The sequence below is a fragment of the Lissotriton helveticus genome, chromosome 1_1, assembly GCF_964261635.1.
Source record: "Lissotriton helveticus chromosome 1_1, aLisHel1.1, whole genome shotgun sequence".
Lineage (NCBI taxonomy): Eukaryota > Metazoa > Chordata > Amphibia > Caudata > Salamandridae > Lissotriton > Lissotriton helveticus.
Window position 1 is genome coordinate 376,949,629 of NC_136057.1, and position 26,061 is coordinate 376,975,689.

General features: G+C 46.8%; 1 protein-coding gene across 3 annotated transcripts in view; it reads left to right on the plus strand.

The window, feature by feature from the left end:
* Positions 1 to 26,061, plus strand: part of KDM5A (lysine demethylase 5A) — a 749,711-nt gene that overhangs the window by 12,775 nt on the left and 710,875 nt on the right. The window lies entirely within an intron of this gene.

Genomic DNA, 26,061 nt, shown 5'->3' on the forward strand with positions numbered 1-26,061 from the left:
TAATGTATGGTGAAATTTCGTTTCGACCCACCTCGATCAGAGATTGCTGTCTGGTGAGAAATCGTGACGGCCAAGCATTATGTGGGTGGTGTCGAGTGAGGTACTTCGTCTTTATATGCGCTGATGCGTAGGTGGTCCTGTTGGCGTTCGTAGTCCGTTTCCGGGTCATTCTGTATAATGTACTAGGGGCCTCCCTCCACATATATACTTCATCTCCCAGCTACCTCTTCTCTATTTTACGTCACTATCTAGCTCACGTGCACATATACACACTAGCTTACAGGACCACAAAAAAGCCCCACGACCTATAGACACGATACACAACTAGCATCTTCTTTAGTGCATATCGAAATAATGGACACATAAGTAGTGTAAACATGTTGCCAATTTATATATGATAAGTCACGCAAATAAAGCATTGTCGTAGTACATTGCAAATATAGCCAGAGTACTTACGTTATTAAAGTATACGTTCTTTCCTCAATTACCACCTAATGTGCGAGAAACTCCGGCGCTTATATTAACCCTTTTCCCCTACAATTTTAAATCCGTGTCTGCTTTCTGTTCTGGAGTAGGCTCGATGTAAGGCGCTCTAGCACCTTTAGTGATGTCTGCGCAATATACAAATAAATGGCGTTCTCTTTTTTTCGAACTATCTCTCCCAGCTGCCCTACCACAATTTTCTTTCGCCTTACTCTTTGCCGGAACTTGTAGTCCTGTTTTGTACTCACATGATGGATCTTTGCGGCTACCGCCCTCTACCAACAATACATATCCCGACAGCACCTCAGACGCCTTGAACTGTGATCCTATTGAAGTCCATTGCTGTCCTGCACAACATCCGGCATCCAGTGTGCTCCCTCACTTTGGTTTGTTGAAGTCCTGGGATTTGTAGTCCGTTTATGCTTTCTCCTCGTGCGCATGAGGACACATCCACTACCTCCCCTACTGCACCTCCCGGCAGCCCCTGCGGCTCCGGCTGTGCGGTACAGTGGCGGCAGGGTGAAGATGGCGGCAGCGCCGAACGGGCCGAGTTCGGCCTCGTCCAACCCCCGCAAGTTCAGCGAGAAGATCGCACTGCAACGACAGCGGCAAGCGGAGGAGACGGCAGCCTTCGAGGAGGTTATGATGGACATCGGCTCCACACGTGTGAGGAGGAGGGGCTTGGAGAAGAGGCGGGGCTGTCAGATTGAGGGAGGGGTGCTGTCAGTGTGTATTGGGCTGTCAGTGTGTATTGGGCTGTCAGTGGGCAGGTGTGTAAACAAGCGTGTCACGAATAGCACAAAAGAAAAAAACAGTGAACAGCTTGTGCGTGCGTTAATTATAGTTGAGTGCTCCTCTCCGGAAGACGTGGTGCGCGTTAATTATAGTTGACCACGTCTTCCGGAGAGGAGCACTCAACTATAATTAACGCACGCACAAGCTGTTCACTGTTTCTGGGAAGCGCGTCGTAGAAGAGCGTTCACAGACCGGAGTCTGCTCGTGCACCGGTCTGTACCACTTGGAGGGCAACAGAACCACAATAGGTCTCGCTGGCGACAGCGCTTCGCGCTGCAATGCCAGGCGAGACCTAAAAATGACCTAGGAATGCGTACTGCCCATTGCTTACCATTGGCTTTGTGGTTTGCAACTCACATTTTCTGGCTTTCTATTTACTGGTCTTACTTGCATTAGGCTGTCCAGCTCGAGTTCTGCCCCCCCATTGCCCAATTCTTGTTTACTGTATTCTTCCACAAACTCGCTTTCTGTAAACAGGCCTTTAAATCTTGTTCTTATCTTGTCACATTTGCTGTGCATTTAAAGGCAGAGCTTAAATGTCAGACGGTGTCTTCCAGGGAGTGTGGTGTTTAATTTTCTTTGTCTGACTTCAAAGTGAGATGATTTATGTGACAATCATGCTGGCTAGTGGGGGACTCCCAGTGGCGCAGCTAGAGCTTCTGACGCCCGGGGCTATCCCCCAGATTGCCGCCCATGGCAGGTAGCGTTGGGGAGGGGGGGGGGATCTGGGGAAAAATGACGGCGAGCAGAGCAGCAGAGGTGGATTGTCAGGGTTTAAGGTACAACGCCACTCTCTACTCTACTGCATAAGAAAGGGCGTGAAACTGTGGCGTAAGCATAGAGCAAATCTCGAAGGTCAAGTCTCAGTTGATGAAGGCCCACCAGCACTAAATTGGTAGCTAAATGCATAAGTAAATGTATCCCTTCCTCCTCTTTACACCACTCCATACTTAACGGCTGCTACAAGACCACAGCAGTAAAACCACCCGCTAGACATCAAGCACAACACCAAAACAACTCCCACATAGGTCACACACTACACCCACACTCTACCAAACAACGCCAGTATTTAGAAACATAAGCAAAGCTATAGCTATCTCCTTTTTGCTCCACTCCATGCATGTCATTTAAGAAACACCTTTCAGGTCCTTATGCATGAAACCAATGTCACATAGGCCACACTATACACATTCATTCTTGAGAAGGCCACTGAAGTTGCACTGCTAGATAGCAGTGCTTGAAGTGCAGGGCTCCCAGGCCTCCCTGCGCTGTGGGTAGTTTCAATTTGCAAAGGAAAGTACTACTCTGCAACATTCATTATTTTAAATTAGATCCCCTAGCATGGCATCCAGCATGTAGAAGAGGCTCTTGGATCTGGGAATTGGTAAGTTTGAGAAATAGTGGAGTGATCTTGACAGCATTACCATTTTAGTCAGGTATGCAACAGACCTATTATGTCTGCTGTTAATGCAGAATTAACCTCCCTCCTCCTTCATCAATGATAGCATTCCTGCTGTCTTCTGCTGGTTGCTCAGTTCATGCAGCATGTCACACTGGTACTTATGCTCCTGTTACATCTACTGCTGGTATAGATGTTTTATAACATCTCGCACTCACCCCAATGACATTTCTGCATCACCCACTAAAGTAACTGGTCCTGGTGTCATTGGTTTTAACTATCCCTCACCCACAGTAGCAACTTCAGTTCAAGCACACTGAACAATGTTGAAGGCTATCCTTATGCCTCTCTTAGGTTCCTGTCCAGACTCGAACCCGGTTCCCCACATTCGAGGTCGATGCTCTAGCCATTAGTCCATATCCTCTCCCCTAGCCATGCAGTTCTCATTGCTTATCAACTATGGCTCAGGCTCTCTAAACAAAACCCAGAGTGGAAAAACACAAGTATAACAAAGCTAAGCAATCTAAAACAAAAGGAAAGGGTGGTGGTACCAAAGTAGACATCAAAACAATATCCAGGTAAGCTGGAAAAAAGATCAAAGAGAGTGAAAGGAAGGGTACAAAGAGGATTAAGAGAGAAGAAAAGAGAACAATTAAAAGATTACGAAGATGGGAAAGGGGAGAAAAAAAATACAAAGGGACTTAGAGAAAAAAGTAAATCAAGAGCATGTAGTTTTGTAAATAGGGAATATTGATTTGAGAAGAATAAAATGAAAATGAGTGATTTGAGACAGTGGGAGCAAAAGATGAAAGAGAACAAAATCAGTGAGTAAGTAGTGGAAAAGGGAGATTAGAGGGAAATACAAAAGAAAAGAAAAATGAGGGGTGAGAGCAAAGTAAAACAAGTAGGAAAAAAGAGTGGGAAAACTGAAATAAGGAGAGAATTAATTCGTAAGAGAGAAATGAAACTCAAAAACTAAGTAAATGGGGTTTCTCTGTACAGGTTGTTTTGGCACTTTCTGTCAGTGGTAGTGGCCCCTCCAAGCTCCACCTTCAGACATTGTTAGTGACATAATGCAAGAGCTGATAGAATATTTAAATGCACACATTCTGCTGTGCTGCACAAGTTAGGCTGGATAACTGAGGGAGAGATTGCAGGTGTCCCACAGACTTGAGTTACCCTGCAAGAGTTGCGACTCGGGCACATCCTTTGCGAGCACCCCCTCGGCCATTTCCATTACCATTTTACTGACCCTGTATCAGTTGTCCCAAGATTCCTGCCAGAAGTTAAGGGGACAGTCAGCATGAAATCCTTAGGACATTCAATTACTGCTCTAGATCGAAGAAGTTTGCTGCGCACGCTTGAAAATTGGGATTTGAGTAGGAGTACCTCAAAATACATCTTGTGGACCCAACACACACACCCACATACAGATCCAGGCGCATTGTCTCTTATTGCGGTGCATTGTTCTACCACCTCGTCTGCAGCAGGCAGGATATGCTCCAGAATGAGGAGGCAAAGGTCTATGATCTCATGGTGATCCTTCAGAAATTTGAGCCACTTCCCAGTCTGGCTGGAAGGTATCATTGGGTCCTTGTGTGTATACATGGTTGTCTGGTCCTTAGTATAGGTGTTGGAAATCTGACTGCTGTTAGCAATTGGAGTATATGAGCAGAGTCCACATCATTCAATGTCTGTAATGCAATCTTCTTATTTACATACTGAGCAGGTAGTAAATGCCAATGCAGAACCCTGATTGGCTGGTGTGCTTAACAGTGGAGACCTGTAGGAAATAAAATCTAGGTGTAGGAAGATGGCATCTACAGCCATGTGCAATTTGGCCCCACATGAGGCAAGATCATATTATTCAGGGGCGGCTCTTCCATTTGAGCGGAGGAGCGTCGCCCCACAAGCCCCAGAGCTGAAAAATAAAATGTAATAAAGCTTATTTATTATCGTTTTCTTTTTCAGCAACCCGTCCCTAAATAAATGTTAGGATCAGGTGAGGCTAGTGTTGCTGAGTGTCAGCAGCAGAGAGCTGTGCACTTTAAAAGGTGCATGTCTGTTTGACTGGCTGTCTTGGTACGGCCAGCCAGACATGCACATTTTAAAGATCTCTAATCTTGCTGTTTTAGACAGCTGGGTTAGAGAAAGTGCAGGCCTTCAGTGCTCTTAGGAATGCTGAGAGAGCCTGCTCTACCCTTGTGCTGCCTTCATGCTGTGACAGCAGCACCAGGATTTGGTAGTGCAATTTCTTGCATCCGGAGCTTCCTCGAAGACACCCAAGGGAGGAGGATGTCGCACTGCGGAGGTAAATGTATTTCTTTTTAGGTCTCGCACCTGCGAACCGATCACGAAGCGATCGCTGCTGCGAGACTCTATTGCAATCATTTTTGCTTACAAGGAGGTACAGGGAGCGACGAGATGTGCACGCCTGCCGTAATCCGATCAAGTCGCGCGCGCGTTCAACTTCTCCTGTCTCTCTCAGCACAGGCGTGATCGTGCCCTCCTGCCTAAAGAGCCTCGTCGCCTCCGTCGCTCCTCTCCGATTAGTTAGTGGTCCCCGGGAGACTATGCGAGTGCCTGTTTCTCCCCCTGCCTTTAAACACTCACCGGCTGCAAGGGGGGGCTCCTCTGACAGCGGCAGGACGTCTGTGACTCTCGCGGTGGGGGCAGGCACTGACAATATGCCTCGCGCCCCCTCCGCTGTCCAACAATGCTTGCTGGTTCCCCTGCCGGGGCTCCCTCCAGTACATGGGAGCCCCGCGAAGCTGTGTCTCCTTTCGGCTGGCGGCCCCGGGCTCTCCACACTCCACGGGAGCCCCGGGCTGCGGGAGGACGTCCCTTCTTCTTCCGGGCGGGCGCTGGCCAATCACAGCGCGGCGGCGGCCGTCACTCCACGTTAGCCTCGCTGCCGTGCTCCCTCCCCCCGCTCCTCTGTGGTGCGTGCGCACCACTAATCTGTCTATGCGCGCGCTGCTGTAGGGTTCTCAAGTTCTGAGGCGACGCCAGCCCTAAACAGATAATTCATTAAACATGTAGTTTGCTGTAGTTCATTATATCTATATTTGCTCTTTCTCAAATTAGGCTCATTAGATATATTTACATGAGAATTGATTTAATAGCCGAAGAAAAGAAACTGCTAAAACTATTCTAAACATTCTCTGCGTTTTTAGAACATTTCCTGAGACTGTCCATTATTTAAGACCAAAATCGGGTAACTTTATTTACAGGCACTTTTTTTCCATGCACACGTAAATACGGTAATTACATTCCCTCGCCGTGGAAAAGACGGAGGCGCTTTATGATTGGCTAAGGGTGTTGTTGGTATGCTCATTGGCTGAAGGTTTCGGCTGTTGGCCTCCGAACATGTATAGAGGTTTAGGATTGGATACGAGGTCTCTATCAGTTACTTTTCTTATTTTGAGGTCCCGTAAAGTGCACCATTGGCCATTGCTTGGGATTGGTTGAGGGATTACTTGTCTGACTAACAGATTTGAGTAACCCTGTTCCACGTGAAAAGAAAATGTCACGCAGGACCGAAACCAGTTAGGGACACTGGTGATTCATTCAAGGAGGCTTAATCCGTGTTCTGAGTAGAAACGGATTTCCCAACATCCTTTGCAGGGCCACCCGGGGCGTTACAGAGTCATGAGTTTGTCGTCAATTCCTTTTCTATTTACTGCTTCCTGTCTCTGCTACTTCTTCGGCTGTCCACATGCAAATATTTGACAATTTGTACGCATGTCATTGACTCTAGAAGGATGGAAGGCTGAGATGGCCATGCTGGGATCTGAACCTCTGGATTGCCGATCACGGATTATCTGAGCAGTGAGTGCTTAAATCCCATAACTCATATTAAAATGATATACTTTTGGGACTTGATGTCACTTTCACCTGACCCTCGTCGTTCCTGATGTGCAGCTGCTTGCTTCAATGTTCTGCTGAAACCAGAAGATGCACCTCTGCTTTCTTTAAAGTCACACTCTAGGGTGTCAACCTGCTGGGCAATGCAACAACACTTTGCCTGATCCGGTCCACGCAGTCAGGCGAAAGCTACATCAAGTCCAGAACAAGCATTTGCAATGCAATAGGTCTCGCAGTTACGAGAGTTTCAGCTATTGTCATTGTAAATAACAATGCCTTTTATTTATGTTTTTAAAACAAAAACAAAAAAAGGCATTGTTATTTGCAATGTCAATAACTCAAACTCGCGTAAATGTGAGACCTACTGCATTGCAAATGCTTGTATTTATTTGTTTTTGTGACCCTCACCACCCTCGGTACAAGCCAGCCGCCACTGGAAGCAATAGTAGGAATATGCAAAGAAGGAGTCATCATTAAATAAATTCCAGAAAAGAGACCAAGGTTGAGGAGTCCAATAGAAAAGAAAATGACCTGAACAAACAGAACAAGCCCATTGACCATTCAGATAGAAGTTATAGCCCTCAGAGTGGACCATCCTACTTTAGGTGGAAATGTACCATGCAGACTGGTAAGACAAATGGCAAACTTGATAAAAACAGGTTGAAGAATAAAACTACCTAACAAAATGCTTTAAGAGGTAACTGCGCTGGAAGAAAATGGTCTACCTACTTGGACACTCTACCATATGTCGGCGGTCCTTTAGTGAATAGCAAAACTCTTTTTATTCAAAAATAGACTAAAAACATAGGAGCATCTATTGAAAATCTCAGGTGTGTCTACCGCTATTACAGGGCTCTTCGACCTCCAATAGCCTCAACAGATGAGGAAGGCATCTTAAAAAGGATCAATAATTACAACCTTTTTTTGGGTATGTTTAGGGATGAGGTTATCCGAATGGAAGAACTTGAACTTTCAGTAAGAAATTAAGCATATCCTAATCAGTTGACTCACTGCTGCTCTAATAAAGATATCACTGGTTTCCTGGATGCAGTGGCAGCTGGTTGTCTTTGAAAGTGATGGGGTAAAATACTTACCCTGAACTCCAGCAAGCGAGTCTGACCTCTTGTGGGACTTTGTGGTAGGGTTTTTTTTACCCTAAAAATGGTTTTAAAAAGGGGGTTAAATAGTGCATTTTAAAGCAAAAACAAAATCATAGGTTCTAGAGGGGCTTTGATGAAATATTCCAGTACTTGCAGGGTCTGCCTCAGCCCCCTCAGAGGAAGCTGGTGATCTGAAGCAGACTCTGGTGGCCTGACATGCGCACTGCAGTGTGTTTGAAAAAAACATAGTGCCACAGACACTGATAATGAAAATGTAGAGAAAATATGAGCAGTGGCCAGGGACAAAATGTGGCGACTTATAGGTGGCAGGCATTGACATTAATTGGTCCTAACAATTGCTTCTGCAGAAAATTAAAGTAGCATCTACTTTGAATTAAAGTGCTGATGCCTCCAAGCAAGCAAAGCAAGTGAGCCGAAACCTCAATCGAACAGCTTCCTTGTTTCTTCCATCCATGCACCTATCTATTCATTCTTTCACTCTTCCATCCACCTACCGGTATCCACTATTTCACCTTTAGATTCTGTCATCCATTCATTCATTCATCCACCATTCAATATTCCCCATGATATCCATTTATCCAATTTGCCATCCATCTATTATGCCATCCATCTGCCCATCCATAGTCTAAAAACCAACCATCCACTCTTGCACCCATCGATCCATTCACTCTGCCATCCATTCTCTTTGCCATCCATCCTCCACTCTGTTATCATACCATCACCTCTGCCATTCATCGATCAACTGCCATCCTCTCATCAATTCATTAACTCTTCCATTCATCCACTCCACTCGGTCATCCATCAGCCTCCTCTGCCATCCATCCATCCACCTATCCTCTCTTCCATCCACCCATCAATCCACTCTGTCATTCATCCTCTCTGCCATCCACTCTGCCACCCATTCACCATCCATCCACTCTGCCACCCATCCATTCATCAACTCTTCTATCTATCCATTCAACCACCCATCCACTCTGCCATTCATCCATCAATTCATCCACTCTGCTATTCAACCACCCATTCATCCACTCTGCCATGCATCAATCCCCTCTGCCATCCATCCCGCCATCCATCTGCTCATTTATCCATTCATCCACTCTGCCATCCATCCTGCCATTCATTCATCAATCCATCCACTCTGCTATCCAATCATGCATTCAGTCACTTTGCCTTTAATCCATTCACGCTGCTACGCATCCATCCATTTACTTTGGCATCCATCCAATCTGACATCCACCCATACATTCATTCACTTTGCTATCAATCTATTCACCCTGCCATCCATTCATCATCAATCCACTATGACTTCCATTCACAGATCTTTTCGCCCACTCTATCCTCCTTTAAGCTGTCCCTCCACCTACTCATTCACTCAACGATTCATCCCTTTGCTCTGCCGTCCTTTCACTTGTCCACCCACCTATCCATTCACTCACTCGCCCATCCACCCATCCCTTTACTTTACTATCCTTTCATGTGTTCATCCATCATCATTCACTTCTTCTTTCACCCACACATTCATCCTCATATCCATTCATCCTCCTACTCATTCATCCCTACTTCCTTTTTTCACCCTTTTCTTCCAACATTCCTTCTTTCTTTCCCTATTCTATTTACCCAGCTGTCGGTTTTCATCGCCCATGCTTGCTCTTCTGTTCAGGCTGTATCCTGCCCACCAAAATTGTTCCACCTGGGGCGGACCCCCCCCCCCCGTTCCCCACCCCCCTGCTATGCCAGTGGGGACTCCTTGAGGAAGGCTGTACAGATGCTATCTTTTTCCTAGCACAACAAAAGCGAAATGTCTGTAAATGAACTGTGTTGACTATCAAATCGATACATTGAGTGATGACATTTCTACACATTCGCGTTTGTGCGCTGAATACTTTTATCACTAAAACTGGATGTGATTGCAAATGTAATGGTCTTTTCAATTGAAGATGTGTTGTCTATAATGCCAGCACGCTACCATACGTTACCCCACCCCAATCTACTCTGCACCACACCACTGCACTCTACTCTTCACTGCGCACACCACACTGCACCCTTGTCTGCACCACACCACTCTACGCCTCTTTACTCTACACCACTCCACTCTGTGCCAATGCACTCTACCCCACACTACTCTACTATGTACCACTTCACTCTTCGCCACTGTATTCTACACCACTCCACCACACTCTGCAACTCTGCACTCTACGCCACTGCACTCTACGCTATTGCACTCTACACCATTTCCTCAAAACAAAGGCACTCTTCGCTATTCTTCCCTGCACCAAATCACTCTACGTCGCTGCACTCTGCGTCACTGCACTCTACGCCGCTATTCTACTCTGCACTACTGCACTCTACGCCAATACACTCTACTATACACCACTGAACTTCTAACAGTATACTTCAACACTTCACTCTATCACTCTTTGCCCCTGCACTGTACATCACTCTAATCTACTCTGCACCACTGCGCTTTACAACACTCTACTCTATACCGCAGCACTCTATGCCACTTTACTCTACTCTCAATCAATCAAACAGGATTTGTAGAGCGTACTAATCCCGTGAGGGTATCCAGACGCTAGGTCCAGGTTGATCGGGAGCTTCAGTCGAAAAGCCAGGTCTTGAGTCCACTTCGGAACTCCCGAAGAGAGGGAGAGGTCCGAAGGTGGATGGGTAGGCTTTCCAGGATTTCACGGCGAGGTAGGTGTTGCTGCAGCAGATGCAGGGAAGGGTGTGCGCGAGGGGAGGAGCAGGGGCCTGGAGGTTAGGTAGAAGCTCAGCCAGTGATGACTCTCTCTTATCCTTGGTTGTGGAGGGCTTTTTAAGCGTGCGTCAGAATCTTGAATTGGCGGGGAGCCGGTGGAGTTTCTTCAGGTGGGGGCAGGGGTGATGTGTGTCTGTCTGGGGAGGTCAAGCATTAGTCTGGCCACTAAGTTATGGATTGTCTGAAGTCTTTTCAGGAGGTGTGATATGATTCCAGCATAAAGAGCATTGCCATAGTCAGGTCGACTGGTGATGAGGGCTTGAGTGACGGTTCGTTTGGTTGTAACTGGTAGCCATCCGAAGCATGCAGCGGGTGAGGAAGCAGGCAGAGGAGACTGCGTTGATCTGACTGTTCATGGTGAGCTTGCTCTCCAAGATTATTCAGAGGTTCCGGGTTTGGTCCGTAAGGTGGGTGGAGGTCCCATGTAGGCGCCCACCAGGAGTCGTCCCGCCAGGAGTCGTCCCATGGTGAAGCGGTTCTCCCGAAGATCAGGACTTCCGTCTTGTCTGTGTTGAGTCTGAGGCAGTTGTAATGCATCCAGTTGGTGAGGCTGGTCATGCAGAGGTGGAAATTGACCATGATGTTGGAGGGGGTCTTTGGATAGCGAGAGGATGAGCTGGGTGTCATCCGCATTGGAGATGATGTTCAGTTCATGGTTTTTGATGATGTTGGCCGGGGGAGGGTCATGTAGGTATTAAAAATAGTGGGGCTGAGGGATCAGCCTTGAGAGACGCTGCAGATGATGCTCTTAGGCTTGTCTTGAATGCCGAGCTGATGAAGTGTCTTGGTCAGGGTGTGGTGGAAGACAGTTTCGAATTTCGCCAAGAAGTCGAGGAGGATCAAGTTGGTTGAGTCTCTATGGTCAAGGAGGCTTCAGATGTCGTCCGTGGCATCGCTCATGGGGCTTTCGGTGCTGTGGTTGGTGCGGAATACGTATTTGAATGCATCCAGAAGAACGTATTCAGGGAATTGCTGGTTGATGGCCTTTTCGAAGACTTTGACAGGAAAGTGGAGTAGGGAGATCGGTTGGTGGTTTTTGAGCTTGTTGGGTCAGCAGAAGTTTTCTGGAGGAGGGGTTAGATCTCAGCATGTTTCCAATCCTCTGGGTAGCTGGCTGAGGTGATGGATGTGTTGAAGATGTCTATTAGCTTGCTGCTGATGGTGTTGTTGCCAAGGTTGAACATGTGGTATGGGCAGGGGTCAGTGGGAGATTTAGAGTAGACCGAGTGTATAATGTTGGCAATGTTTTGCGTAGTGAGCTGGTTCCAGATGATGGGTGATCCTGTTGTCGATGGTAGCGTCTGTGGGGTCTATTGGCGGCAGGTTGGAAGTTCCCGTACGTCAATGGTGGATATCTTTTAGTGGAAGAAGTCCGCTAGGACGTTGCAAAGTTCCTGGGAGGTGTTAATGATGTTTTCAGTCGCTGAGGGGTCGGAGAACTCCTAGACCAGGGGTCTCCAACCTTTTCTGTAGTGAGAGCTACTTTTGAGGAGTGAAAGTCATTGTGAGCAACTAAAGGTCGAGCAACTCGCAAATTCTTCCCAGAGTCCCCCGACGCCCAGCTTTTTTTACTGAAGGGCCCCTACACACTATCATTTCATTAAATTTTAATAAAAAGAAATGTAAAATGATGTTCTTGGCTCCGGTTTGTGGCCAGGAACAACTTCACAGCTGGCAAGTTTTCTGGTTGCTTATGTATGACATTTCTATAATTTTACTGTCTGACTGTATGTATGACATTTCACTGTCAATGAATGACAATGTGAGTGACACTATTATGGTTAAAACTAAACAATAATATCCATGGAAGCAAATAAATATCTCAAATGACCCACAAGTGAGACATGAAAAGTTCAGGCAAAGCCCTGAAACTGATGTAAAACCCCGGAAATGCAAGGTCACAATCCACACTGTCTGACCTTAAAATAGAGCAGGCCTCGAAAATTTTTAAAACTATTATCTAACCTGCAGTTTAAATAACTTCAATTACATGCTCTCCCTTTAAAGAGGAAAGTCTTTTTTAGGTCTCGCCTATCCCATTCCGCAAGGAATGGATAGGGGAGAATTATAGTGGGCAAAATAAGTTCTCAAACCATCGGCGGATTTCAAACAGTTCACGTGAACACAAGCACGCGCTTTTCCCCCACTTAGGCTTTCATGCTGGTTTACACTTCCAATTACCCTACCCCTCCCACAAAGCAAGCCAAGAACATCAAAGCGACCGGCCGCTTTGAGTCCATTTGCCACCCACCATCCACTTCACGCGCTCCTCGCTCCTCCTCCCAACGCTGCCTTTCCTCTGCCGGCTACTTTTAACTTGTACAAGTTAAACTCATGTATGAAGGACTTTTTATTTATTGACACGTTGTTGTACGCAGTGTTTAATATGCTGTTTGTATTTTGTAACCGCAGGTGCATAATTTGAGGCGCTGCCTCTCGTAATTCTCCACAGTCTTTAATTACTTGAGTCCCTTTTCACACCTAAATCCATCTCCAACCCTTCTTGCATAAACTACAATAAGGTGTGAACGCTTTCCAAATGGCTGGCATACAGGCAGCTGACGAGCTCAGTGTCTGTAACCTCTGCCCCACAAAGTCAACAGCATCGCGTTACCTGGCTCATTCATGTTTTAACTTAAGCTGCTGTTCCCGTTCAATGCAGCGGGAAGCCTTGTGTTCCAAATTTGGTGATGGTTGTGTCTTTTCACAGCTTGTTTTTGTTCTAGCCATGGCACAGACACTGTGCTTTATATTTTAAGCACAGCGCCTCTTTTAATGGTTTACTGCCTCGGCTACGGAATTAGCTTAACTTGAAGTGCACGTACTTCGAACTCACTCAAAGGAATGCGCTCCCCCGCCCCCGCAATGCCGAGAGCTTGTTTTCCAATGCCCCTCTCCTACCCTCCACCACTGCCAGGTCAGAGGAAGATACCTCCCCCAAACCTGCCTGCCACCAAACCGACGGTCGCAGCTTCAAAGGCTTCAGCCCTCCACTCAAACCTGCCTGCCCTGCAGGATACCAACGGACGCGGCTTCAAAGCGCGTCAGTGCTCCACTTAGCCAAGCGCGCGGCACTGGCACAGTTTCCGTCATTCCTTGTTCATAGTTGTCACCATGGCACAGGCGCCGCAATTTATATTTTAGCACAGCGCCCACTTTTGAAATATATTTTATAGTTTCCTGACTCGTGTTTTTTTTTTCTTTGTTCTAGCCATGGCACAGACACTGCACTTTATATTTTAAGCACAGCACCCCTTTTAATGGTTTCCTGCCTCGGCTACGGAATTTGCTTAACTTAAAGTGCACGCACTTTGAACTCACCAGTTCCACCTGAAACCACTGACACAAATTAAGGACTGCATAAAAGTCTGTCATGCTAAAGTGATGTCTGATTTCTATCTTGTTGAAACATTTAATTACCCGTCTATTGTTCTTTTGACGCGTCTTTCCAGATTGCAGGAGAGCGGGAATAAATGCAGAGAACTTAGTTTTCATGTCTCTTTTTCCGAAGTGTTCAGGGCAGTGAGTGAAGAGGTGGCTTATTGGCTTTTGTGGCCTGTAAAGGTTGTAAATAGTTTAAAAAGACAATCTTGTTGGATTGTGCTGCATGTAAGACTATGTTGTGAGCTGACACTGGATAAACTACCAAAAGTTATCCAAGCCCAATCTAGGAAAGGTGATGCCCCACACACAACCCCCCCCACACACCACACACACACACAACCCCCCAAACACATCCCCCACACACACATCCCCCCACACACACATCCCCCCACACACACAACCCCCCACACACACAACCCCCCACACACACAACCCCCCACACACACAACCCCCCACACACACAACCCCCCACACGCACAACCCCCCACACGCACAACCCCCCACACGCACAACCCCCCACACGCACAACCCCCCACACGCACAACCCCCCACACGCACAACCCCCCACACGCACAACCCCCCACACGCACAACCCCCCACACGCACAACCCCCCACACGCACAACCCCCCACACGCACAACCCCCCACACGCACAACCCCCCACACGCACAACCCCCCACACGCACAACCCCCCACATGCACAACCCCCCACACACAACCCCCCACACACAACCCCCCACACACAACCCCCCACACACAACCCCACACACACAACCCCCCCCACACACACACACACAACCCCCCCACACACACACACAACCCCCCACACACATAACCCCACATACACACAACCCCCACACACACACAACCCCCCACACATACACAACCCCCACACACACAACCCCCCACACATACACAACCATCTATCTATTGCCCTCACTCTCTGTCTATCGCCCTCACTCTATCACCCTCAGTCTATCTATCGCACTCAGTATCTATCTATTTATCGCCCTCACTCTATCTCCCTCACTCTATCCATCTTATCGCCCTCGCTCTATCGCCCTCACTCTATATGTCCATCTATCTACCGCCCTCACTATCTATCAATCGATCGCCCTCACTCTATCTATCTATCGCCCTCCCTCTATCTATATCTATCCCCCTCCCTCTATCTATCGCCCTCCCTCTATCTATCTATTGCATCCTCACAGCATCACTCAGCACCAACACAGAATCACTCAGGGCACCACAACATCACTCAGGGCACCACAACATCACTCAGGGCACCACAACATCACTCAGGGCACCACAACATCACTCAGGGCACCACAACATCACTCAGGGGCACCACAACATCACTATGCGCTACCACAGCATCACTAAGCACGACACCGCATCAGTCAGCAAACAACAGCACAACTCAGAAACAACACAAAACTAATCAGCACCACAATAGCAACACTCAGCACTCCACCCTCCAACTCCACCCTCCAAATCCAACTCCACCCTCCAAATCCAACTCCACCCTCCAAATCCAACTCCACCCTCCAAATCCAACTCCACCCTCCAAATCCAACTCCACCCTCCAAATCCAAATCCACCCTCCAAATCCAAATCCACCCTCCAACTCCACCCTCCAACAACAACTACACACTCCACCCTCCAACTCCAACATCAAATAACAAACTCAAAAAACAAAACCACAATCAAACTCCAACCTCCAAATACAAATCCACCAAGTTATTTACATAAGTTTTAGCCAATACCATCATACATTACAATAACTTTTTATTTCAAAATTGAATTCATACATTTAAATAAAAGCCATCGTTATTTGTAATATCAATACATACAAGTCACATACAAACAACACATATTGTATTACAATTGCTAAAGGTGTCACATTTGAAAAATTAAAAATATTGGCATTGTAAAATACAAAACTATTAATTCCTATATTTTGTGTATACAAAAAAATAAATAAAGAAACCTATTATCTACAATACCAAAACATCACACTTTCCTAATGCGAGACCTATTGCATTGCAAATGCTTGTTTATTCAGTGGCAAAATAAAGTACTTTGGTCATAGAATTAAATTAACCGCACAAAATGCATCATCTTGTGAACAATAGTAGAAGGCATCACTGTTTATTTTCTTTTAAAAAATATGGGCTAAATGAAGTTTGAGATGCTAGACGCTTCAAATAAAGGTTCAAATTGGACATACATTGTCATTACCACATTTGACAGGCCATTTGTTTTATCAGTGTGCTAGCTGTTCTTAAGTGTACAATGTTTTATAGATAGAGATGCCTCTCTGTACAGCACAAACTACACTGCGACCTCAGGTCAAAAGTAAATAAAAAATTATTACACATGTAGGCTACACCTCATGGCCGCGGTATTTCAAACTACTTTAATACTTGTTATTAACCAAGCATACAACACCCCGATTTAGTTCACAACAAAGTGCACCCAGAAAATTATTTGTGGGCTTACCATAACGTGGTCTTACTGCTGGTGCTTGCTGTGCTGATCTGTTCTCCAAGCCATGAGCCTGGAATAAATATCATTTTTAGCCTGCTGTACTTCATTAAGGTTCGTCCTTCTGTCTCGATCGTTAAGTTGACCTAGTGCCACATCCATGTACATTTGTCGAGGACATAGCACCACGTTGCCCCCTTTGTCGGACTGCCAAATGATAACGTTAGCATTATTTTTCAATTTTTTGATTAGTTTGTGGTATTCAAGGTCTCTGTAGTGTTCCCTCTTTGCGGCATTTGTCTGTTTCAAATATAATGCCCTGAGCTCTAGGGAAACCTTATCATGAAACCAGTCCAAATTGTCTTTTAGCATCAGTGGACAAAATTTGAATTTCGGTTTGAAAGGAGTTAAAACTGACACAGATTCTATGCCCCGCCAGGGCTAGAAGATGTTGGAGCAGGTTCATTTTGTATGTCTAATAGTTCCTGTACAAAAATAGAATCCGAAATAGGCAAACTGGGTGATACAATACTATACTCGATTGCTTGGCCTGTGTTAGCTTTTTTGTGCATGCTGTGATATTTGCGGAGCTTCAATTTGTGCACATACTTAAATAGATCTATTTTAGTGCTGGCAAAGTCGAAATTACTCTTGGCACTATAAGATAAGCCCAGTGATAGCAAACGTGTTTCATTTGGAGTAAGCACAACTTCAGATAGATTGGCCACGATTTGTACATCGACATCTCTGATACTTAATTCCGTTTCCATTGTCTCCGTGGCTTTTTCTGTTTGTTGTTTACGTTTCCGTTGCTTGTTACAGTGTCTCCTTTCTGTACGTTTGAAGTTATTGTTTTGTTTGCGACTGCACCCCGGACACCGGAGCGAAGGGTCTGCTTTCGATCTTGTTGCACCACTTCTAAATCCTGTGCCAGGGTGAATTTGCGAAACCCCAACCTCTGGGATCTTTTCAAGTCGTTATCCGATTCGCTGTCTATATTGGAACTGCCATCAGAGATTGAAGAGGTTTCTGCTGTCGCTGCGCCACTCGTTTGTTTAACTGAAGTGGTACTGACAGCAGCCTTTTGGTGAGCTTTCAAGTTATCGTACTTCTTCGCAAAAGTAAAAATTTGGCCATGTTCGTAGTCCAAACGATCCCTTTGGAACTTGAAAGCTTTACGCCTCTTGATAACCTCTTCCTCCCTTTTTAAACGTACAGCCATTTCATCCCGATATTTAACTGTCAAAGGAGTACTCTGCAATTTTTCAATTTCTTCGTTCAGCCCGTCTATTTCTGCCAAGAGTTTAACTCTGTCACTTTCCGCATATTTAATCAAAATTCTATGAGCCTGTGTGACGAGTCTAAATTGCATTCTGCCCAGTCAGATAACATCCCGGGGTCTGGATTCTCGTAGGAGGGGGCTAGCATTATCCTTCCAACTTCAAGATACCCCGTTAGGGAGCAATGCTCCCACCATTTTGATTGTTCGGATTTACAGGCTTTCTCCAGTGCTTTAAACAAATCTTTTAAGTTGCTATGTGGCTCTTGTGAGGCACCCTGAGTCACATTGTGTACTCGGGGAATCAACAAACATACCCTTAGCTGCCTCCAACCGTTCCTTCAACGTGTCTGCGGACATGGCGTGTAATGAGCAATATTTACTAATACACTCGCGGTGCTGCTCCCGTCCTTGGCCAGCGAACGCCGACCTCCGACCAGGAACCACTCCGCCACACTTCCCCACCGTGCAGTCGTGACTTCCGCTCTCCCGGGGCACTGGCGGCGTCTCCTAATAGGAGTGGAAAAGGGATTCCGTGAACGGAATCGTTGCTTCTTGCCGCACCGCCCAAGATTGTAGAGGGGTTTTGCCAATTCCGAGGAAGCACTCCCGATAGTAATTTGAGGTAAATGAACGTCTCACAGCAAATTTCCTGCTTGAAGAGACGAGGCAAATTCAATAATGATGCTTAAGTATTTTTAATGTGATATATATATATATACATATATATATATATATATATATATATATATATATATATATATATATATATATATATATCATCACGATGCCGTTTCGGGAGAGACCGTCAATCAGGGCGGTCCGCAGTCCAGGGTATCGGCAACCCTGTAATATTGCAGCGTTCTGTACCTTCTAAGTTAAGAAGATCTCCGGACAACACCAGTGGTACGTTGCAAAAGTTCTTTATTTGTAGTTACACAGCAACGCGTTTCAGCTTTACACCTTGATCAGGCTAGGTGACAGGCATTTTTTTAAAACATTTTTATAAAGTTTTTTTTCTCAAAAGTGTAAACATAAACAACAGACCAAGTGAGGGTGTATACAAAAAAGTGGTGGTGGCCATCTTATACTGGTTAAAGGTTCAAATTCATACCAGTGCCATTCATGTAACTCACACTAAGTGCTCACACAATCATTTTATGCAATTAGGTATAAAATATAAGATCAACATTGCAAAAAATGGGAAAAGAAAGAGCAAGGAAACTGATCAGTGATATTTAGTCAAGAAAATACAATGACCATAATACATTGATATATCGTCCAATTCTAAATTCAATAAGTTATGTGGATATTAACATAATGAGTAAAGTTTTTTTATATCAATTGAGTCATAGGTAGTCATAACGCCCAAGTGGGCCACATGTAAATACGATGCTTCCAAATAAACCGCTCCCAGATCTAATTTGTAGCTTCGTAAGTGGCATACTGATAACATTCTTGCCCCAGTGGGCTATTTCAACCAATATTCTTGTAGCCCCACGTGAAAATAATGCACAAAAAAACTATAAGTGAAAGAGATTAAAAACCATGATTAAAAACAATCTAATTACAGATATTCTACAGCCAATAGGTTTTCATTATAATTCTAGTCTAGTAATGCAGATGGACAGATAATTCTTCGCTTGAATTAAGCCCCATTGGGGCCATGGTGTCCAGATCTATTATGTACCTAGACTCCAATTTGCGACGAGCGAGTAATCTATTGCCTCCACGAACATTAGTTTCAGCAGAGTCCAGTACAACCATTTTTAGAAGCTTCTCGTTTTGCATATGTTTCTCAAAGAAGTGTCTCGCCACTGGGTATTGCTTCTTGTTGTTCCTGATCGCCCTTATATGTTCTAATACCCGTTTCTTAGCACGGTGGATGGTACTCCCTATATATGCCTTATTACAAGGACATATTAGGGCATACACACAATACATGGTATTGCAAGTTAATGCCTTTCTGATGACCCATTCCCTTCTACAGCTATTGATGTTTAAGCTGGTACAATCAACACTGTTGCTGCAGGCTTTACAATTTCTGAAGCATTTGAACCCTGATTTGCCAATCACGCCAGTATTGTTTTTGTCTGTAACCTGATTGGGACTAAGCTCGTCTCTCAGAGATCGATTTTTAGAAAAGGTTACTTGAGGAGTGCTATTGAGGTGTTTTTTAAGATGTGGGTCAGTCAAAAGTACATGCCAATGTTTTCTCAGTGTCATTTTTATATCATTGGATTGCCCAGAATACATAGTGATGAACCTGAGCTTACCCCCCTCACTGGTCTTACTCACTGGATGTAATATCTGGTTTCTGGTCGCCATGTCAACTTTCTTACCTGCTGCTGTTATAGTTTTTTGCCCATATCCCCTTTCCTGGAATCTCTGAATCATGGTCTTTTTCTCATTTTGATAACTTTCTTCTGAGCTGCAGTTGCGTTTAGCACGCAGCAGTTTTCCAAGGGGGATACTTTGCACCAGACTCTTGGGATATGCACTTGATGCATTCAATAAACTATTTTCGGCAGTGTTCTTTCGGAATAGTTTAGTGTGGATGGAATTGAATTTGATTTCAAAAAAAATGTCCAGAAATTCAATTTCTATTCTACTCCTGTGTTCTGTTAATGCCAGGTTGTATGTGTTGTCGTTTAACTTAGTTACAACGTTTTTAGCTGTTTCCAAGTCACCATCCCAGATGACAAAGATGTCATCTATAAACCTCAGCCACAGGACACACTGATCGAATTCTGCCATTTGGGATACCACCTGCTCCTCCCACCAGCCCATGACCAAATTGGCATAGCTGGGGGCGAAACAGGTGCCCATGGCTGTGCCATGTGACTGGTGATAGATGACATCATTGAATAGGAAAAAATTATTGTTTAAACAGAACCCAATCATGGTTAAAATCATTTCCGAGTGCCCTGCCAGAGAGACTGATCTAGATCTAAACACTTTTTAAGATCTAGATCAGTATATATATATATATATATATATATATATAATATAATTTTTGCACACCAGAAATCAACGGGGGATTTCTCATCTTAGAGCCCATGGGAGGGCAACCATTTATATTCAGGTGTGTTAGCAGCAGCTCCGAGACTTTCATGCCTATGATTAAGGGGATTTACTCCGAAACGCGTCAGGCGGATTTAAATACAGAGCGCTGGTTTCTGTTGGTCGGATAAAAAAACACTCCTGGAAAGTCATCTGTTGTTCAGGTGCGTTCTTAATTGCTGAGCAATTGTCATTGGAATATATTTTCATTTCCCAATTACTTTGGCGCCGGTTGACAAATCTTCGCAAAATTGTCCAAACTAGTGACCCGCTCCTGTCTTAAAAGTTTCGGGGTGATTCGTCAACCGGGGGCCGAGAAAAAAGTGGGGTCCTAAAACACGTTTTTTCCATGGTATTTTCCATAGAAAACTTAAGACAAAGCTACAGCTCGAACTGCTGAACGGAATTACACCAAATTTGGCAAAAAGGTAGCTCTTGGTTCAGAAAGAGACCTATTTTTTAGGTTTCGCCCTGGCCGTAGCTCCGCCCAGGGCGAAATCTTATGTCCTAGATATGGGGCTTTGGTTCCGCCTCTGTCTTCCATTGGCTATCTCCGTAAATGGAGGCTAGCCATTGGAAGACATCAGAGTCAATCACTTTCTCCCCGTGAAAACGCGATTCGGGGGCGTTTCCGTGTCTTTTTTTAAGTACCGCCCTCTCCTCTTCCCATTGGCTGGAATTTTACCTTCCAGCCAATGGGAAGGGGAGAGCACGAAAAACACGCCCCCCGAATCCCTACACGCACTCCCATCCCCTCTCTCCCTTGTTTTTTTTAGTCGTCTCTCTCCTGCCCGCCCACTGTCCGTTCCTCCTCCCTCCCGCCCACTGTCCGTGTTCGATGCAGTCCAACCTGGTTTCTTAACATCTTGTTTATCCCCCTCCCTCCCGTTGTCCTGCCTTCTCCCTCCCGCCTGCCCACTGTCCGTGCCACCTCCCTCCCGCCCGCCCACTGTTTGTTTTCGATGCTGTGATTCCCCCGCCCTCCCTCCCGTTGTCCTGCCTTCTCCCTCCCGCCCGCCCGCCCACTGTCCGTGCCACCTCCCTCCCGCCCTCCCACTGTCTGTGTTCGATGCTGTGAGGAAGGCCCTGCCAAGCTGCTCAGGTACAGACTCTGCTGTCATAGCCCAGGGGGTGGGGGGGGGGTCGGGGACAAGTTGGGGCTGTTGTTTTTCCATGTCTTAAAGTTTTAGAGAGTTTGAATCCGCCAGACAGCAGATGCGTGTTTATTTTAAACTCACTTCCTCCTCCCCGCCCCGCCTTCAGCGTTGACACGGCGCTGGTCCCTCCTCCCGCCTCCTCGTGGTGGTTCGTGTGGGCCCCAGAGGGGAACTGCTGCTGCTTCAGACTCAGGGCTGCGACCGGCCTCGAAGCTGCGGCTGACTGACTGACGCCGGCCTCTGCCTGGCTTTAGGAAGCAAGGGAAGGCGCATCGCTGTCTCTGTGTCTATAAAAGTGAGTTATTTCACTGGCTCGTACGTTGATATTTGTCTTGCATTCTCGTTACGCTTTATGATTTCCGCTTCCCCCTCTAAATCACAGAATCACACAGCCTGGACGAGTTACCCACGCCCTTAAGAGTTCGGGGGCTCGTCTTGCCCCCAACTCCATTACTGAATGGCTCCACTATCCCTCCCGAACGGAGGGGCTTCTCCTCTTCTAGAATGTTAGTCTTTATGTCTGAGCAGTTTATCGTGCCTGAGTTGCCTTTTCATTTTGGCATTTTCATTTCCGTTTATTCTTTTGTATGTTGTAAGAGTACATGTACTACAATACAAAGTAACCTGGACTATACAGTTTACTTCCACATGCAAATTGATAAACACAGAGACCCGATGACCAAAAGCGATGAATTAAAAAAAAAATCCCTTTTTTTCACTGCTTTTCTTGTCTGCAGTTGAAGTGTTAAAAAACAATTTCGCCTTTTAATCGCGACGCCCGCCGGCGCCTTGTTGTGACTGGTATCTTCATGGTTTTGAGATCGCAGTCATTTCGGGCCAAGTTGTGGGTTGCCTTTTCTGTGCACGTGAGTGCTGTTCCGTTTGCTTGCAGTGTGAGGAACTGGATTTTTTAAATGTAAACTGTGCTTTCGCTAGTCTAAGCAGACGAATGCCACTTGTTTACTTTGCTTCACACGTCATGTGCCTGCAGTTTGACATACACTTTTTATTTGCATTTTGTTGGACCCGGCCTCGTGGCGTGGTCCTACCCCTCCCGCATGGCGGGCCCGGTACGACATCGGCCCTCCATCGACCTGCTGTCGCCCCCCTGAAGCTACCCTCCACTAACTCTCGACAAGAGCAGCCCCCCTGGCAACCCACGGCTCTCCCCACTGGCAACCCACGGCTCTCCCCCCTGGAACCCGACGAACCCTGCTCGCCCCAACTCCGCACGTCCGGCCACCACCCCGGGCCGCCATTTCAGGCTCGACTCCATCTTGGGCCCATCACGTCCCGAGCACGTGGCCTCGGCCCGACCCCGGCCGCGGCCCCAGCGAAGCCCCCACATCGAGGCACCAAGATCCGCCCAGGTGGTAGAGCGGCCACTTGACGGATCAAGGAGGAGGGGAGTTTTGATGGCCCTCCAGCCGTCCCCGGACGCCTGGTATCGATCGCCCTCCGGCCTCCCTGGGCGCTGGCTCCACCCCCCTGCTGGGTGTCTGGACACCTTCATCCCGGCCCCTCTGACCCCCAGGTGCGAGGGTCCGGACATCAAAGGACTCCAGTCCTATATCTGGGCCAGCCCTGGATTAGGACCCCAGTTGTATCTGGGAGTCGAAGCCCTGCTGACCTCGTCGCGGCTGATCCTGATAGGGACTCTTGTACCTGGAACCTGGAACTTCGGAGCCCTGCTGACGCTGTCGCGGCTCGACCAAGCTGAACCATCTTCGGAGCCCTGCTGACGCTGTCGCGGCTCGACCAAGCTGAACCATCTTCAGAGCCCTGCTGACGCTGTCGCGGCTCGACCAAGCTGAACCATCTTCGGAGCCCTGCTGACGCTGTCGCGGCCCGACCAAGCTGAACCATCTTCGGAGCCCTGCTGACGCTGTCGCGGCCCGACCAAGCTGAACCATCTTCGGAGCCCTGCTGACGCTGTCGCGGCCCGACCAAGTTGAACCATCCTCAGAGCCCTGCTGACGACGTCGCGGCTCCTTGTACTCCCCCCAGCTCGAGGATTGAGAGCTGTGCGCGGGGTACCCTAGTACCAGTTGGTACCAAGACTGTCCCGCTACCCCCTTCCCCCTGATACTGAGACTTTTTGAGGATCCCCCGAACCCCCTATAAATATTGCTGCGGAAACTTGCCTGTATTCTTTATATAAAGACTCTTAAATCTACTCTTGTGTGGTGTCCCTCTGTAGTGGTGTGATTGCTCGGTTGTTACGATAGTAGGAGAGGAGCCTCGCCAAGGAGGCCTCTCGACAGCGCTCGGCCAATTCCATACGGAGAGGTGGGTCTCGGGGTGGTCAGTCAGACATCTTCTGTCTCCCCTGGGATCGCCTTTCTAACATTTTTTTTTCCATAAGTGAATGCAATTTGGTCGTGATATGGCCTTACACATATTCTGGAAATAACTATATTTGAACGCTGCCAGTTAAATTATGTGTACATTGAATCAATTGGAAGAAAGTGTTTATAGAAAGGGAGTATGGAATCCGAGAGAACTGACTTTTAACACATTTACAGAAGTGTGGCTGGGAGAGGAAGGTCTGCGTGATTTGCCATTTATTTATACACCCACTTCCTTTGTTTGACACTTTACTTGAAGTTTGAGAGTTGCACTGAATTTATTAGTGTATTCTGCGTGCTTCATCGTACCAGCAAGTGAAATGGAGGGCGTGGTTAAGGATCATCAATGTTGATTGATAGAAATGACGATTCACTTGTGCATACCAAGCTATCGAGATTGCGTCTAGGCCCAGAAGCCCAACCAGAGTTCATTAAAGGAAGGGTAAAGCCTTCAGTGGCTTCATTAAGGTGGCATTTGTTGATACTTATAAGAGCGGTGGTAGGCACTTTCAAGTAATTGGACCTTCCTGGCTCCTTCATTCCACTCTTGCGCAACAGTGGAATCTGGGCTCTCATTACTGAGTAATGTTAGAGGGGTACATATATGAGGGCCGGTATTAATGAATCTTACAGCTTAGGTACTCTGTAAACTCAAACTTTGCATTATGCACGTCAGTTCAGATCTATTTTGTTCCACAATCTGTTGAAAGTGGATGTCTTAATCACCATTGGATATGGGACTGTATATTACGTTTCCCCTAGAGCAACGGGACTCACACTTTTTGTACATAAATACAAATTTTGTCATTTACAATGCCAATAGCTCTAACTTTTCTAAAGGTGAAACCGTTGCATTGTAAATGCTTGTTTTTTAAATGGTGTAAATCCGTTCAGCAGTTCCTGAGAAATTGGAAAAAGAAAAAGTTTCGAGATCTATGGCCGCGGAGGCTTCGCGAACCCTCCCGAGCATGAGCTTCATTCTCATTGGCTGCCAACACTCCAAACCAGGAAGTGTTGGCAGCCATCTTGTAACTCGGAAGTACTTAGTTACAAGAAAACAGTGAAAAAAAGATGAAAAACAATAAAAGTGGGCAGAATAGGAACACCCATACCCCCTAGGACTGCTCAGGGCCCAAAAAATGTTAAAAAATAATTTCACCGAAATTCGCGCTGGGGTCGTGAATCCTGCTGAATTTTTTTTTTTTAAATGAAGAGCGGGCTCCCACGCCTAATTTTAATGAGTCCCCGGGTGGGCCAGGTCCCGGGGGCGTGTCCAAAAAATAATAGCAGGGCCCACAGGGCCCCCACAGCCCAGAGGACCGCCACCTCTCCGGGGCTATGCTCATTATGTGCGGGGGGCACACAGCCGCCCCCGGGAACTGCCACCTTCCATGGGCTTTCTCAAATAATGAGGGGGGGACCTTGCTGGTCCCCCAAGCCCCGGGGACCACCACCTCCCCGGGGCTTCTTTAAATTACAAGGGCGGTCCTCAAGCCCCACCCCCCCCAAGCCCTGGGGACCACCACCTTGCCAGGGCTTTCAAACTAAAGGCAGAGGGGCTGTATGGCCCATCTCCAGGAGCCCTTCATGGCGCTGGGGACCGCCACTCCTCAGGGCCGGGTCCTGCAGTGTCCTGGGGTGCCCACCCCTAGGACACTGCTGTTTGCTATGGCAGGGCGGGAGCCGTTCTGCTTTCGCACTGCCATAGCAAACTCTGCTTTGGATTTTGGAAGCAAGAGCAGGTTTCCTGCTCTCGCTTCCAAAATCCAAAACAGATTGCTTTTCCACAAGGGGAACTGCATGTCAGCAGCTCCCCGTGTGGAAAAGCAATGCCGGCTCCCGCAGGAGGCGGGTAGCTGGCGGGACCGCGAGGGCATTGGGGCTCCCCCCACGGTCCCCAACGGAAAGGGCCGACTCCGG